The following is a 15,737-nucleotide window of genomic DNA, read 5'->3' as shown; positions in this document are numbered from 1 at the left end:
CTGCAAGAAGTGTGGTTAGGTGACAGCCTTCAACTGTTGACATCTTCATGTCCACCTCGGGTTTTTAGTTGAGGCCACACTCTTCTTGGGGTGGCTCTAGCCAGCGACTGAGCAAAACTGTGGTACAAGGGCCTAGCCATTTCATCCCATTGTAGGCCTCTTCATCTTTATTCTGGAGCTACCCCTGCCCAATACTATTTCCTCCCTTTTCCTTTCACCTTTTTTATTCATAACTCTTTCTCAGTGTCTGCTTCCTGAAGGACCCAACTGACAAATCCATTCTTTTCCAGCTCCATCTAGTTCTCCTCTGCTCAACCCTAACTTTCCTATTTCTGTTGATAATTGTAGAGGTAGTATATTCGTCAGGGTTCCCTAGAGGGACAGAACTAATAGGATATATATATATATATATATATATATATATATATACACACACACACACACACACACACACGTATATATATCCTATTACATATATATCCTATTTTTATATATATCCTTATATATATATCCTAATATATATATCCATCCATATATATGTATATATAAAAAGGGGAGTTTATTAAGTATTAACTTACACAATCACAAGGTCCCACAATAGGCTGTCTGAAAGCTTGAGGAGCAAGGAGAGCCAGTCTGAGTCTCACAACTGAAGAATTTGGAGTCCAATGTTTGAGGGCAGGAAGCATCCAGCATGGGAGAAAGATATAGGCTGGGAGGCTAGGCCAGTCTCGCCTTTTCATGTTTTCCTGCCTGCTTTATATTCGCTGGTAGCAGATTAGATTGTTCCCAGCAGATTAAGGGTGAGTCCGTCTTCCCCAGTCCACTGACTCAACTGTTAATCTCCTTTGGCAACACCCTCACAGACACACCCAGGATCAATACTTTGAATCCTTCAATCCAATCAAGTTGACATTCAGAATTAACCATCACAGGTAGTATTGTGGGTTTTTAAATATATGAATACAAATGTTCATCTCCAGATCCATCTCCTGTGCCCTGTATTGGTGCACCAAAATGCACCATCAACAATGGCCAAATATCTTAAATATGAAATAAAATAGATGACACTATTGTATACTAGCAATTATCTTAAATGTATCTTGTGAATCAACTAATTCAATTCTTAAAACTACTGCCCGGTTGGATACTATTAGTATTTCCATTTAACAGATCAGGAAACGGTCACAGAATGTGAAGTTACTTGCCCCAATCATCCACAAATAATAAAAGGACTCAAGATTCAAAATAAGTAGTCCAACTGCAGTGTTTTTATTCTTAATCATCACACTCTGCCTCCAGAAAGGAGTGGAAGCACAGCACCCTAAAACTGTAATAGAGAAGTGTGTGGAGAAACCAGGCCTGGTTTATGAAAGATTTGATAACATAAAGATATTCTTGTTTTAGGAAGAGAGTTTCCAAAATAGCAAGTAGTTGAACTTTTAGGTTTTGTTACTAGTGAAAAGTGAAGTTTAAAGAAAGTTTGTTTGATGCCCTAGTTCTGCACGCTGCACAAACTGCTACTTCCTACTCAGCCAGGCAATCTCCTTATTCTCAGGTCATACCAGTTGGTACCTTAACCTAAAAGAGAGGCAACACAGTCTCTATAGAATTAGTTTTTCCTCATTATTTCACTCTATTTATGATCTAATGGTCTTCCATTCTCTTGGCCTGGATATCTTGGAATTTATTAGGCACTTAACTCTTGGTCAAACTCTTATAAAGTCTCAGGAAAATCTCTCTTAAGATTTTTCTTTAAAAAAAAAAAAAGATTTTTCAGGGAAAGTGACAACTGACTGTTTTTTAAAAAAAAATTTTCCCCAAAATGCAGTGAAATAGTTTTAAAGTAAATTCGGCTAGACCCTAAACACTACTAGGCTGCCAGTGAGCAGCGAGGATGTTAACTCGCTGGCACGCGTCTGTATGAACTACAATTCCCATCGTACACCGCGCCATTTCACGCTAAACTACAATTATGCTTTCGTCTTTCCTTCAGCACAGGCGCTGGATTTCGGACCTTGTAGTTCAAGCCAACTTCTCTTTTTTGTCGACATTTTGATAAGAAGACAGTGTGCCTGGGTCGATTACTTTGACTCTGGTATTATGATATGGTATTTGAAATAAATTAAAAGGATAACGTGTCAAGCCAATTGAGAGTCAAGTTTTTAAGTTTTTCACTATTCGCCTTCTTCCTACCGTCGGTGCTCGGGAAGAGGAAGTGACGTACGTCCGGTGTAATGGCGGCGCGGTGGAGCTCTAGGTAATTATCGAACTCCTTGGAGTCCCCGCAGGCAGGGACGCGGAGTGGGGGTGGCGGGTCGCCGGCTCGGGTGGGAAGTAAAAGACCCCCAGGAGTGGGTGCGGGCTCACTGATACGGCTGTGAGCGGCACTGGAGTGTGCGTGGGTCTTCTCGCCACGCTCGGGCCCGCAAGAGGGGTGTGAGAGCGGCTAGGTCCAAGCAGGTGGGGAGGGAATGGGCTGCCGTCAACTAACTGACTGCCTGAGCGGACCGGCTGACCACCTTTGTGAAGTTCCTGGAGCTGTCTGAAATGCTGCACCAACGCTGGTGCTCTGTTGTTTCTTGTGCAGTGTGTTTTATACTTAGAGCCTCTGTAGTCCATTGCGCTTGCCAAAGCCCCTTTCCTAGTGCCCAGGTCGTAGGGCCAGGGGAGTGGGATTAATGAGCCCTAGTTGGTTAAAAGTTAGTTGAATTACTTGCACTCTTATGCCTCTTTCCGGTATTATATCCCTTTGATTATTTGTTTTAAATTTCATTAGCGGCTTCTTTTTCATTTCTTTGCCCTGTAAATACTGATAGTGTCTAGTGTTTAGTCTTGAAAACACTTCGCTTCTCATGTGCCCGCTTCATCTGTCATTCTTGATCCTTCCATAACTTGAACTATCTCCAGTGAGGTGATAACTGCCGAACTTGGGTCTCCAGGCTCCACCTCTGTAACGAGCTCTGGGTCCTACAACACAGCATTATATAACGGAAATATAATAGTTAATTTCACTGAGTTTAACTGCAAAAACCACGGTACCTGTTTCCACTTAAACCTAACAATTCTTTTGAGGTAAGTGGAGAAGGCAGGATTTGGAGAAAGGCTATTCTAGATGCAGGAATTAGGTAAGAGTTTCCTTTGCATTTTTAGATGTGCAGAGACTCGAAATAGCAGGCAAGCAAGCAAACTTGGTCCTCAGCAGATCAGTTAACCTACCTCTTATCTGTATTTAGACTTACCTTGTTTTAGGATTGCTTGTGAATTCAGGAGTTAACATAAATTATCATCCTACTATGGAAGGGCAGATTTAAAATTGACATTAAAAGTGTGGTTTTGACCAGGAGAGGAGAAGCATTGTTACAGGCGTTATCAGTAGGTGGAGGAAAGCCACTTGTGTTGGTCCTGGGTGATGGACTAGTAAAACAAAGATTTCAGTTTTATCCAGCTATTATTAGGTCTATCACTTGAAGCAAGTTACCTAAAGTCGCTAGTGTCAGCTTCATCATCTGGAAACATGTAGGTAATAATACAATACCTGCCTCACTGTGTTGTCTTTTTTTGAGTATAAAGAAAAATAATGCAGATGAGGCACTGAGCACAGTGCCTGTTACACAGTGTTAGCATTGTATTATTGTAAATTACTACTATGATACAGTTGATGAGTTCTCTCTGTTCCTCAATTCTTGTTCTCCGGTTCTGAATGTTTCCTTTCTACCTTTAAGTGTCCTTCCAGTTGTTTTTTGTTTTTTGTTTTGTTTTGTTTTTGAGACGGAGTCTCACTCTGTCGCCCAGGCTGGAGTGCTGTGGCGCTATCTCGGCTCACTGCAAGCTCCGCCTCCCTAGTTCATGCCATTCTCCTGCCTCAGCCTCCCGAGTAGCTGGGACTAAGGTGCCCGCCACCACGCCCGGCTAATTTTTTGCATTTTTAGTAGAGACGGGGTTTCACCGTGTTAGCCAGGATGGTGTCTGTCTCCTGACCTCGTGATCCACCCGCCTCGGCCTCCCAAAGTGCTGGGATTACAGGCGTGAGCCACTGCGCCCAGCCAGTGTCCTAGTTTTAAGTGTCCATGCCACTTTTGTGGAGTCTTTCCCAACTCAGTTGACTGGGGCTCTGAGACTGTCTTGGTTATGTTAAAGGCCAAGAACTTTGATCTAATACCCGGTCTATTGGTTCCAAAAATGTAGCCTCCTGAATCAGCAGCATCATCTCCTTGAAGCTTGTTAGCAATGTAAATTACTGGGCTTCACCCAGTTGTGTTCCATCTGAAATGTGGAAATGGAGGCCCAACAGTCTGTTTGTCTGTCTTTTTTTTTTTTTTCTTTTTCCAAAAGCATTCGAGTGATTCTCATGCCAGTTAGTTTGAGAACTTCTGCTGTAGCACATCTTTTAGGGGCATGCTATGGTTCATCCTCCCCCTGTCCTCAAAATCATGTTTGCTGCCCTTCTTGCTCCAAAGTACTTGATGCATGGCCAGCCAGTATTTTATTATTATTCCACCACATCCTTCCCTGCTTTGGATAGGATACCTCCAATCACTTTTTGGAGTTCTGGCACTTCCTAGACTACCTAATTGTTTTTCTAAGCCAGCTTTCTTAGCTCTGTTAGCTTTCCCAGCTGCTGAATTTTTAGAAGTTAACTCTCCTGGGGGGGGGGGGGGGGGCGGGGGGCGGGGGTGGCGATGGCTTATGCCTGCATTCCCAGCATTTTGGGAGGCCAAGGCGGGCGGATCACTTGAGACAGACCAGCCTGACCAACATGGTGAAACCCCGTCTCTACTAAAAATACAAAAAAAATTAGCAGGGTGTGGTGCTGTGTGCTTGTAGCCCCAGCTACTCGGGTGGCTGAGGCACGAGAATCACTTGAACCTGGGAGGCGGAGGTTGCAGTGAGCCGAGATCTCTCCACTGCACTCCAGCTTGGGCGATAAAGTGAGCCTCTGTCTCAAGAAAAAAAAAAAGAAGAAGAAAAAAAGAAGTTAACTGTTCTTCCCAATGATTGCACATTGTTGAGTGACCTACAGTGGCTTGTACCTGAGACCACCCAAAAGACAACACAGTGACGCATTTTGTATTTCAAATGCCCATGCCTTAACTTGAATAATATTTTAAATTTATTGTCCACTTGTATTTAAATGGAATTTTGTACTACTCATCATATCCCTAACTTGGTCATGGTTTGTTCATGGTGCCTGGAGCTAGTCCAAGAAAGAAGTGGCTATTGGTAATACATTCATGCATCCCACTTATAACTTTGAAGGCTCCCTTGTTGAATTTCCCTACTTTTCTGTTTATCTGAGCATGGGAGGGTGGTGAAACAATAAAGCCAGACAGCATACTAGTTTCAGCAAACTCCCAGACTTACACTTTTTCTCAGTATATACGTTTCCCAAGTGGACATTGGAAGAGACATTTGAATGCCTACAACAAAGTGCAAACTTTAAGCATGGATTAAAACCAGCCTTTATATAGTCAAGTTAGTAAGTCTTTCCTAGTGAACAGATACCAAAAATGGGGTATGGGCTGCCTTGGCCTTGGGACATATTAACTCCTGTAGAATGGGTTAGCTAGTGGGAAGGAGGAACTCAGTGGTGACTCATGTTTAACCTGTCTTTCAGCCTAACTTGTAAATGGGTGGAGCTAGACAGAGTTCAGCACTTCCACCTGAAAAGTTACCCTGTGAGTCCTTCCTGAAATAGTTTGTCAGGATAGCTTTATTTTAGACCTGGCTACAGGAGCCTCTGTAGTAGAATGCAGTGCTTACATGTCTAGGGGCTAAATTTCTCTGCGGAGGCCAACACCTCCAAGTTTTCTTTAAACCAGAATGTGGTTTACTACGTGGCTCTCTAATTAAGTAATCAGGTGACTTTCAAAGCTGTGCCATGAAAATTGGCAGAATGTGTTCACCCATATACTTAATTAGGCAAGCTGAGGAACAGATTTGGTGCAGGAGAGAGTGGTTTGAATGTGTGATGAAGGCATATGGCATATTCAGTAATTAGGGCTGATTTTGTAAGTTAAAAGAACTGCACCTTCAGGGACAGATTTCCTTTTGCAGTGCCTACAGAGGAACTAGTATTTTTTTCATCTCACTCAATGAGGAAGTGTTTTCAAGCTGCTCCACAGGTTAACATGGAGTGAAGACTAATAGGGGGTGGCATCTGATAGTGCTGTCTTGATGCACTAAGACTTGGAAATCTTAGTATTTTCAAGAAGTAGGAGTTAATAGGTGAGACAAGGCTGCTGTTGTATTCCTTGATGAACAAGTTGACAAAATGGCATTATAGGAAGTTCTGTGTGGGAAGAAATAGGAGTAATCAGCAGAAATCTACACTCCCCTTTTTTTATTTAATTTTAGACTTAGAACTTATTAAGTAGCAGACACTGTCCTAGGTTCTGGATATGTAGCAGTGACCAAGAACCTTGAGGATCCAGTGTACTCATACAGAGCCTTTCATAGTTTAGCTTAATGAGTCTCTCATGTTCCATCTTATTCATGTTCAATTTTTCATGTACACCTTGGAATCCCCAAATTCTCTGTCTCTGAGTCTTTACACATGCTTATCTTATTTCCTGAATGACCTTTTCCCCTTTCTATATGGATAATTCCTACTTGTTCTTTAAGATTCAGCTTCAAGACCTACTTCTTTCTGTATGTCCCAAACCCTCTTTTCCAGTAACACTTTGTTTATGACATTGTTGTAGCACTTAGACATTTCTTCTTTACCCAAGGACAGAGTCCTCAATGCCTTGTCTGTTGCGCGATGTATATATCTCCCCACCATACACAGGCACTGCCTTTAGTAGAGACCATGACTGTACTTTCTTTCTCTTAGCTTCACACTTCCTCATTTTCTCTGTAAGCACTTTTCTTTTTTCTTCTTTTACTATTTTTTTTTGAGATGGGATCTCACTATGTTGCCCAGGCTGGGACTCTAGGCACATGCCCCTGCACCCAGCTTTTCTCAGCCACTGAATATAAATATCAATTATGGCCCTAGCCTGAATGGAACCTTCCCCCAGCCTCCTATATACAGTGACAGAATGAGGGGGAAACATGGGCAGATTTGGTAGAATCAGTAGGATTTGGTGACTTACGGGGAGTAAGGAAAAGGAAATTGCCACCTGGGAAGCTTTATAAGTCATATCTTAGAAGAAGAGCTGGTTTGAGATGGGGAGAAGAAAATAATTAGTTCCACTGTGGATTTCTTTAGTTCAGATGGCCTTTGGCACATCCACATAGAGGTTTCCTATAGCAAATTGGACATAATGATTTGGAACTCTAGAGAAGATTGGCTGGAGTAAAAAGTTGTTTTCACATGTTAATTAAAGCCATGGGGATGGAGATGATCTTCCACAGGGAATATGGAGAAAGAAAAGATAAGGACTATTCATTCATGCATTTAACAAATATGTATTGAGAGCCTCTAGTATTGGGAATGTAGCAATAAACAAAACATAAATTCATGAGCAAATATTAAACTCTCAGGCATAGTAAATATTAAAGGGATGGACAAATGAAGGTGGTGTCCCTGTAAGTTGACAAGTGAGAACTTCAAGAAGGGGATTAGGTGCCAAATGCTAGAGCAATGTCCCATAAAAGAAGGAAGCTGCCCCTGGATTTAGCAACAAGAAAAAAAGTTACTGTGTAACATTGGTAAGTGCTGTGGAGTAGTGGGAAGGGAAAGCCAAATTACAGTGGGTAGGAGAGGTTAAGAATTAGAGACATCAGGCTGGACATGGCTGGAATCCCAGCACTTTGGGAGGCCCAGGTGGGCAGATCACTTGAGGTCAGGAGTTTGAGACCATCCTGGCCAACATGGCGAAACCCCATCTCTACTAAAAATACAAAAAATTAGCTGGGCATGGTGGTGTGCACCTGTAATCCCAGCTATTCAGGAGGAGGCTGAGGCACGAGAATCACTTGAACCTGGGCGGTGGAGGCTGTGGTGAGCTGAGATCATGCCACTGCACTCCAGCCTGGGTGACAGTCAGACTCTGTCTCAAGAAAAAAAAAAAAAAAAGAAAATATTAGAGGCATCAAGTGTGAACTTACATATCAAAAAATAGCTGTGTAGGGATGAGACAGTAAAACTAGAGAGGGGACAGGATAAAGGGAATTTGCCCCATAAATGTTATAATTTATTTTTAAATGAATCATTAAAAAGTTCAACATGTAGAATTTTTCTTTAAAGCCAACTTAAATAGAAATCAATACTGTACTGTAAATCAAGAGACAGCTGATTGAAATGTTGAAACTAACAAAAATAGACAAATTCCTATTCTCATAGATCCTGCATTCTGTTGAAAAGAAGCACATTGGGGAATCTTCCTATGCATAAAAAAAATTAATAGTATTTCCAAATGATTGGATCACTTAACTCTTTATTTGGTTAAACAGCCTAAAATAGACTAGCTTCATGATATAGGAAATGAATGGGGGTAATACTACCTCCCAATTTATAATGCGAAGTTTTCAGTATAGATAATGGTGTCATTGGATTCATTAAAATGTCTTAAATGTCTTTTTTTTTTTTTTCACTCATCTGTGTCTTACTGTCTTAAAGTGTCTCAAAATTTGGGCTGTCTACTCTCCACACAGAGTTGCAGACCAGTCAAATGCTTTTATATTACTTACTTCTTACAGAAAACAATGTCCAGAACTATCTGCACAACTTCTAGCCCTGTACTTGAACCTGGCAATCTAGTCATTCAGATGGTTATGAGTCAGCACACCTGGCATATGCAATGACTAGGAAGCAAAAGAGAGGACAGCTCTGCAACTCTTTATTTGTAATTCTTGGAGCCAGAAGTGTTTGCATTTCAGTATCTTGTAGATTTTAGAAAACTGCAGTGCCTATACTACATACTAAGTAATCCCCCCTTTTGGGGTCTGGAGCAACATTAATATTTCTGCACTGTATCAAGTCACATTAAGTATCAAGTCAGTATATGCTAAGTTTTGCTGTCAAGTGAGTTGCCACATGCTTAAGAATAATCTTTGTATTTTCAGAGCTTTACAGATTTTAGAACTGCAGATAAAGGATTTTCAACCTGTACCTGGTGACTTTTCTAGAAAGAGACAGAAGTATTTTGACCCTTTTATTTTCTTGAAATTGTGATTCTATGCTGACATCAAATTATAATTTTTTGGCCATATGAGGTATATCATGAGGCAAATTTTTCACTAATATGTAAATTAAGACGGGAAAAAAATAGCAAGAAACGGTTTTTCTAAACAAGTAAGTTTTCCTTCAGTACAGATATGGCAAGTACATAGCCATCTTGTTTTATACTGTTCAAGAGCGAAGCCAATCTGTTACTCCTATTTGTTCCCTGAAAAGGAAAATCCGTTCTTTGGGGGCTTGGCTCTTGTTGAGGTATTTTCTGAGAATTCCATTATCTCCCCTCCCATTATATTTTGGCACTTAGAATACTTTTAAGACAGTTTTTATTTTGTATTGTATAATATTACCACTTTCCCCACTGGGCAACTAAGATTTTTGTTTTTGTTTTTGTTTTTGTTTTAAATATGAACTCTGTTAAAATGTTTGAAATTCACCAAACCTGTTGTTACTATTTAGAAGCCAGAGGAGCCAACTAAAGGTAATTCACTGTTGATTTCCCTTTCCTTTAGCAATTTTACAACAGTATGTTTCAGCAAGTTCCTCTAACTTGGATTGAGGACACCGAAGTGACAATGGTAGAAGTGTTTTGCTACGGCAATCATCTGGAAAGCAGTGCATTTCAGCCATTAGTTCAATATTTTCTCATTTTCTTAATTTTTGAGATAATTGCAGGATTCACAATTTTCTGGTTAACAGTCTGAAGTACTTATATATGTTATTAAATATTTTGCTTTCTAATGCTTGATGAAACTGAGAGAAAAACTCTATTTTTTTTTAATAGTGCTCTCGTGAATACTATATCTCCTATTGGAAAATATCCTCTTTCTTCGGGAGAGCAAGTGTGGTTTTGTTGAGTTGCTTTCTTGTGAGAAGGGGAAAGAAATGTAATAATTCACCATAAAATTCACGTAGTGATGCTTAGAAGAGCAGAGAGTGCTATAAACTCTAGATAAATTGCTCTCATTTCAGGAATTTCCAATTAGTGTAAGTATTAGCATGCATATGTTGAACTCAGAATTTCCGAACAGGCATATTCTGTATAAATCTGGACAGTGACAATACTTTATTCATTTTTTGTTAGAACTATGATAGCAGTCTACTTTACCATATTGCCATTTTCACATGTTTTGAGACATGGAAATGTAACAGATTGTACTTTATTGCCAGAAATTATTTGCTGATGAAAGTTGAAAGGGGAAAGATGATATCGATCAGAAAGAAAACTCATTAAATTTAAATATGTAAATTGAAATATGTAAATTTAAATAGAAATAAAATGCACAGAAATTGCTTGTTTTGAAATGTGTAAGTAGGTTGGGAAGAGGAACCGGCTGTAAGACCCCAGGAGAATAGCAAAGGAAAACGCTAAATCTTGTGCAATGGGGCCAAGTGATTTTTTATTTTTATTTTTTGCTCATAGTATACCTAGTCACAGTGAATTCTAGGTATGCTAAATTAAATAAAAAGGAATCCTTAAAATTACTATGAATGTTTGAAAAGAAGTAGTGCTTCATTATATTAAATCACAGTCTTTGGTATCTGGAAGTTTGAACAAATGGATCAATTTAGGCTAGGATAATTTTCTGGATAGTAGAGTCTGTACTCGTTTACATTTTATAATTTACCATTTTGGCTTCAATTCATTAGTATTGGTGTTTTCATTGGGACACAATATATGGCTTTGGCATCAGATAAACCTGGCTTTGAAGTTTAGCTTCTGCCATTTACTAGGTGTAGTTTACTTGGACAAATTGCTTGAATTCTCTGTACTTCAGTTGTTTCACTGAAAAACATGGCCAAAAAAAAAAATCACCAGAACAGGGTAATTTTGAGGATTGAGTAAGATTGTATAAGTGATTATAAATTGTGGCCATAATTTCCCAGGTTTAAAAAACACTTCTTACCTGTGAATTATTAAGAATTAATACATTTGGAATTTCTATTTCCCTTTCCAATTGATTTACAACTAAGTTCTTCACCATAAAGTAGGTAGGCTGTGGGGTCTCTATATTCTGCCTAAGTGGCTCATGGTTTGAGAACAAATTGAGAACCAAAGTTTCTTATGTAGAATTGAAAAGCTGAGGAGACTTGGGGAAAAGTTGGATTTTGGAATTACCTTGGGAATGCTTTCATAAAACAAGTATGCACGGGTTTCCCCTATACTTTCTGCCCATTATCTGATTTTGTAAGTCAGAGGTGGGCCCCAATATATGTACAAGTAATTCTCCTCTCATGCATTTTTTCTTGATCCAAGTTGTTTTTAATATAGTGACATCAAACTAGTTTTACACTGTTAAGTAGTGATTTAAAACTGACCTGTAGGAAAAAAGCCCAACCTGTCACCTTGCTTGAGTGGCTTAGTGTTTTGTTTATCATTATAGATTTGTTTCTTATACCTAGAATGTAAGCTTCACGTGAACAGGAGATTTTGTTAGGATAGTTCATTGCTGCCTATCCAATGCCTAGAAAGATGCTGGGCAAATAACAGAAGTGATGTATTATTTGTTGGGGAACAAATGTATGTATAAATAACACTGGGTTTAAAGGTAATAAAGGATATGTTAGAAATGTTAAATGGTTGTGTTAGTAGAGGTAGGGAAAAAAATATCAGTATCTTTGAGCAAAAGTAAGTCGAGTAAAGTTTTGAGTTTTATGGCTCTCTATACCTTTATAGCCATTAAAACCGGACTTTTGGAAAGAGTCATGCAATTTGGTTTCAACAGAGTCATCTTGTTGAGGCAAATGGTCCTGAAATCCAGCTGAGATAAGGGTTATCCCTACAGGGATCTCATCCTCAAGTGAGGGAGAGGGTAGCCTCTGTTTTTTAAAATTCTATTTTAATTTGTAGGCTTTTAAGCTATATTTTGTACTTTTTTTTTTAGTGATTACTCCAGGGAACAGTATATATATATATCCTTAACTTTTCACGTGCTACTTAGAGTCGATATTGTATCACCTCACGAAAGATGTAGAAAACCTTGCATAGTGTAGATCCATTTTGGTCGCTAATTCTATATACTATACATATATATACTCTGGCTACATATAACCCCTCAAGACGTAATTTTTGCTGTAAAGAGTCCTATGTATTTTAGATAAAATAAAACAGTATTTTGTATTTCCTGAGAAAGTTACCATTTACAGTATTCTTCATTTCTTTCTGAAAAACAGTTTCCATCTAGTATCATTTCCCTTTAGCTTGAAGAACTCATTTTAGCATTTTTTGTAGTGCAGGTCTGCTGGTGATAAATTCTCTTAGTTTCTCTTAGTTGTTGTATTTTGTTTAATCAGTAAATGTCTTCATTTTGTCTTCCTTTAAAGATTGTTTTTGCTGGAATTCTAGGTTAACTTTTTTTTTTTTATCTTTTAACACTTTTAAAAATTGTTTCACTATTTTCAAGTCTCTCTAGTTTCTTTTTCAAAAATTTTGATATAAAAATATATAGAGATGTAATTTACCATCTTTACCATGTTTAAGTGTACAGTTCAGCGGTAATAAATACATTTATACTCCTTTTTTTTTTCCTTCATCCTCCACACCCCACTCCCCTTTCCAGCCTCTGATAACCACCAGTCTGTTTTATCTTCATGAGATCCACTTTTTTAGCTTCTGCATGTAAGTGAGAACATGGTCTATTTAGTTTCTGATGAGAAGTCAACAGTAATTTGAATTGTTATTTTCTCATATATAGTATGTTGTTTTTTTCTTTTCTGCTCTCAGGATTTTTCTCTTGATCTTTGGCTTTAACTATTAACCATTCTACTGTTAAGCATATTCAGTGAATTTTTTATTTCATACATTTTTCATTTTTATACTTTCTGTTTGGTTCTATTTTATCGTTTCTCTTGGCTGAAATTTCCCAGGCATATTTTTCTTTGCATCATTCCATATGTTTTAAAAACCATGGTTTAAAAACCTTATATACCAATTCCAGGATCTGGATCATCTCAGCATTGATCCGTTTTGATTGTCTTTTCCCTTAAGATTGGGCCACATTTTTTAAATGCTATTTTTAATTGTCTCCTGGATATTATTTTTATGATATAGAGACTTTGGTTTCCTTACATTCCTCTAAGGAGTGGTGACTTTTTAGGCAGTTAACTTGGTTGGACTTAAATTGCAAACTCTAGTCTCTTGAGCAGCAGTTCAAATCTTAGTTCAGTTCTTGGCAGGAATCTGTCTTGTACATGTGTTGGTTCAGAGGTAGTCAGAGATGTGGGAACAATTTATACCCAGCATGTGGGGTTCTCCTCCACTGACTCTCTCCCCTCCTGGATTCCCCCTCAGTTTCCAGCAGCTGTGGTTGCCTCAGACTCTGTCCTCTTGTTCTTCAAATGAGAGTGGCTGCGGTTTTTATCAGTTTTAGCCACCCTTGCGTGGTACAGACTGCAGCCTGCCCTCAGACTAAAGCTATATTAAATGGGATAACTCACTCATGTTGCTCCTTTCTCAGGGCATCTACTCTCCTCTAGATTCAGCCTGCTTTTGTTCATTCTCCAGTGCCTTCAGGTGGTTGTTGTATGTTTTGTCAAGAGTTTATGGTTGTTATCTGTGAAAGGATTGGGTTCAGTGGGAGCTTCCGTAGCCATTTCAGAAGTGGAAGTTCAGTTACCATTTTAAAAAATTTGTTCAGAAGTGCCACATAAACTACCCAGTGGCCCTGGAATCAAAACACCCTTATTATTTAAGTTCTTAGAGGAAAATAGTGTAATTCTTTCTAGTCTGAAACCTCTCTTTCCCCTTTGAAACACGTTTTTTATTTGACTTTTGATAACATAGGCTTATTAAGATAGTAACTCTTGCATGATATCAGAATAGACTGTTTAAGGTAGAGGGGCATGCCTCTCTGCTACCATCACAGAGTCTGATTTTATGAAGTGTTTTACATAACTTATTCTGGATTTTCTCAATTATTTATCTAAGGTATAGCATCCAGTAGGAAAAGTTACTCTGAAACTAAGTTCAAACAATAATGTCATAGTTGTGGGCAGCGGCGCAGTCTCCACTCACTGCCCGCTCTGCCTTCCGGGTTCACACCATTCTCCTGCCTCAGCCTCCCGAGTAGCTGGGACTACAGGTGCCCGCCACCACGCCTGGCTAATTTTTTGTATTTTTTTAGTAGAGACGGGGTTTCACCGTGTTAGCCAGGATGGTGTCGATCTCCTGACCTTGTGATCTACCTGCCTCGGCCTCCCAAAGTGCTGATAAACTTTAAAAAGATACATAAAGAAAAGATCTGGGGACAACTTGCCAGCTAAAAACAAGGCTGAGCTTTCCAAACAACTGCAATAATAACTAATTGAAGAAGGAGCCTGTTAATAAGCATATTATGTAAAGTTATAAACATTTGTCTCTTTAACTGTAGGCCTCGTACATAAGCAGTGATGTGCTTTAGATTGTAGTTATATTTTATAGATTGATAAGTTTGCCTTTACTAACCTTGACACCATGCCAATCATTGTAATAGAAACATTTCTTGATTTAGTAATTCGTATACATCCCCATCTGCATTAAATGATAGCAGCTCTGTATCACTTCATAATGTCAAGACTATTTGTATGTGTGTGCCAGTGAAAGGAATACTTAACAGGGTGTCCTTATGGTAGGTTTCTAGTTGTAAGTCTAACTGGTATTATAATTTAGTTATTATAATTATAATTGAAATAGTGTATCTGGCTTTCAGTGTTCCCTTTTAAAAGAAGGAATTGGACCAGATAATCTGTTATACCCTTTCTGACACCCAAATTAATTTTTTTTTTTTTTTTTTTTTGAGACAGTCTTGCTGTTGCCCAGGCTGGAGTGCCGTGGCGTGATCTCGGCTCACTGCAGGCTCCGCCCCCCCGGGGTTCCCGCCATTCTCCTGCCTCAGCCTCCCGAGTAGCTGGGACTACAGGCGCCCACCACCTCGCCCGGCTAATTTTTTGTATTTTTAGTAGAGACGGGGTTTCACCGTGTTAGCCAGAACGGTCTCGATCTCATGACCTCGTGATCTGCCTGCGTCGGCCTCCCAAAGTGCTGGGATTACAGGCGTGAGCCACCGCGCCCGGCCCACTCAAATTAATTTTTTTTCCAGTTGTATTCAGTTATTTTGCTACTAAGCACGTTGCTTTCTCTGCATTCTCTGTATCTTTTAATCCTTTTATTTTTTTTCTATTTTTGGGATTTCATTGCCTTATACTATAAACCATGTAGATATGTACTTCCAATAAAATATTTGAATGCAAGTTCTTTGTGAACATAAGTATCAATTTAGCATCTTGCAGAAATTGCTGAAATTTACTTAGAATATTAAAACACATCTGAAGATTTGAGATTTAATGCTGATGACTAGGTTTATTCTGAGCTAAATACTTAGTTCTCATATGTGCGTATATCTGAAGCTTTGTGCCATTAATAGATCACATTGAGACATAATTATTGTAGTTTAGCACCTTAAATTTTTATGTGGATTAAATTTATTTCTTAATGATCATTATTGCAAGGATATTGGGTATTTCATTCTTAGTCTATATAGAAACATTGGATTTTTATACTCAGTTTATATAGAGTTTCTCTTCTATCATTGTTTTCTCAGTTTTTTTTTAATATCACACTACTATTTTATGATGT

General features: G+C 38.8%; 1 protein-coding gene across 1 annotated transcript in view; it reads left to right on the top strand.

Moving 5' to 3' along the window:
- The first annotated feature begins 2,032 nt into the window (after nucleotides 1-2,032).
- CWC22 (CWC22 spliceosome associated protein homolog) overlaps nucleotides 2,033-15,737 on the top strand; it is a 65,509-nt gene continuing 51,804 nt past the window's right edge. The window contains exon 1 of the mRNA XM_003253793.3: nucleotides 2,033-2,260. The gene's annotated coding sequence lies outside the window, so the exon portion shown is untranslated. The remainder of the gene's footprint in view (nucleotides 2,261-15,737) is intronic.

Source organism: Nomascus leucogenys, chromosome 22a (assembly GCF_006542625.1).
Source record: "Nomascus leucogenys isolate Asia chromosome 22a, Asia_NLE_v1, whole genome shotgun sequence".
NCBI classification, from domain to species: Eukaryota; Metazoa; Chordata; class Mammalia; order Primates; family Hylobatidae; genus Nomascus; species Nomascus leucogenys.
The sequence above is the reverse complement of the archived record's forward strand: the minus strand, read 5'-3'. Positions and strand labels throughout refer to the sequence as shown.